A 2,176-nucleotide genomic window follows, 5' to 3' on the forward strand; every position below is an offset into this window, starting at 1 on the left:
CCTGTCTGGAAGATTTTCTCCAGAAAGTAAGAAAAAAAAAGCAGCACAACTTATTCTATTAGATTAATCTAAAAACTAATAAGAATAGAGGTGAAAAAAACAATAGTTCTTTTTTACTTATAAATCCAAAATAGAATATAAGCAACCTGAACTCAACAGCACACTTTTTAAAATCATGATTAAATAAGGTTTATCACAGTAATTTTTAGACAATTTAACAACAGAAATCCGTGATATAAGCCATACACTAGACCAAGGGAGAAAAATTAAATGATTTTTCAATAGATCCAGAAAAAAATATTTTATAGAAACTTCACATATATGATAATAACCCTTAGTAAAATAGGAATAAACAGGAATTCCATTAAGCTAGCAAAGGAGCTATGTCCAAAATATACAGTAAGCATCACACTAAATAGATAAGATCAGATATAACATAAAAGATGTCTACTGTTACCATTTTTGGATATCCTGCCTAATGCTATATAACACTAATAATAACAACAATAAGAGATTTTAAGAATTGAAAGAGAGAGATAAAATTTCTGTTGTTTTCAAATCAATTGACTCACATTGCATCCTTCTTCACGTCACCGCCGGGATGAAGCCAATCCTGCTGCAGGGCCATGAGTGGTCCATTACACAGAGTAAGTATAATGGCGAAGGAGACCTCCTCTTTACTGTGGCCAAGGACCCTGTCGTCAATGTATAGTACTCTGTGAATGGCGAGAGGCTGGACACCTACATGGGCCATACGGAAGCTGTGTGCTGTGTGGATACTGACTGGAACACCAAGCATGTCCTTACTGGCTCAGCTGACAACAGCTGTCATCTCTGGGACTGCGAAACAGGAAAGTAGCCGGCCCTACTCAAGACCAATTCAGCTGTCCGGTCCTGCGGTTTTGACTTTGGGGAAACATCATCATGTCCTCCACAGACAAGCAGATGGGCTACCAGTGCTTTGTGAGTTTCTTTGACCTTCGGGATCTGAGCCAGATTGACAACAATGGGCCCTACGTGAAGATCCCTTGCAATGACTCTAAAATCACCAGTGCCATTTGGGGACCCCAGGGAGAGTGCATCATCGCTGGCCATGAGATGGAGAGCTCAACCAGTACAGTGCCAAGTCTGGAGAGGTATTGGTGAATGTTAAGGAGCACTTACAGCAGATCAACGACATCCAGTTATCCAGGGACATGACCATGTTTACGACCGCATCCAAGGACAACACAGCCAAGATTCTTGACTCCACAACTCTTGAACATCAAAAGACTTTCTGGACAGAGTGTCCCATCAACCCAGCTGCCCTATCCCCCAACTATGACCATGTGGTCCTGGGTGGTGGTCAGGAAGCCACAGATGTAACCACAACCTCCACCAGGATTGGCAAGTTTGAGGCCAGGTTCTTCCATTTGGCCTTTGAAGAAGAGTTTGGAAGAGTCGAAGGTAACTTTGGACCTATCAACAGTTTTGCCTTCCATCCTGATGGCAAGAGCTACAGCAGTGGTGGCGAAGATGGTTACATCTGTATCCACTACTTCGACCCAGAGTACTTGGAATTTGAGTTTGAGGCTTAAGAAGCTGGATCTCCGGCTGGGCACAGTGGCTCACGCCTGTAATCCCAGCACTTTGGGAGGCCGAGGTGGGCGGATCACCTGAGGTCAGAATTGAAGACCAGCCTGACCAATATGGAGAAACTGTCTTTACTAAAAATACAAAATTAGCCAGGTGTGGTGGCAGATGCCTATAATCCCAGCTGCTTGGGAGGCTCAGGCAGGAGAACTGCTTGAACCTGGGAGGTGGAGGTTATTGGTGAGCTGAGGTCATGAGCCACTGTACTCCAGCCTGAGCAACAAGAGCGAAACTCCATCTCAAAAAAAAAAAGAAAAAAAAAGGACCTGGACCTTCATCCAGGTATCCAGGCCAGGGAAGCTTCTCCCAGAAGATTTTGAACTCTAAGAAATAAATTAGTTTGGTAACAAATGGCTTGTGGTTAGCTTTTTTAAAAAAAAAATCAATCAATCAATCAATCTAGAAAAAATCAATAGCATTTTTATACTTGCCAACATTAAAACACAAAATTAAGACATTATTCACAATAGCAACAAAATTTGTAACACCTAGGAAATGAGCTAATAAAGATGCACATACTTCTAAAGAGAGGAGTTTAGAACTC

The 2,176-nt window shown here is 41.9% G+C and overlaps 1 pseudogene; it reads left to right on the forward strand.

The window, feature by feature from the left end:
- The first annotated feature begins 601 nt into the window (after positions 1–601).
- LOC100401162 (eukaryotic translation initiation factor 3 subunit I pseudogene) lies at positions 602–1,880 on the forward strand (annotated as a pseudogene).
- The last annotated feature ends 296 nt before the right edge of the window (positions 1,881–2,176 follow it).

Source organism: Callithrix jacchus, chromosome 10, assembly GCF_049354715.1.
Source record: "Callithrix jacchus isolate 240 chromosome 10, calJac240_pri, whole genome shotgun sequence".
NCBI lineage: Eukaryota > Metazoa > Chordata > Mammalia > Primates > Cebidae > Callithrix > Callithrix jacchus.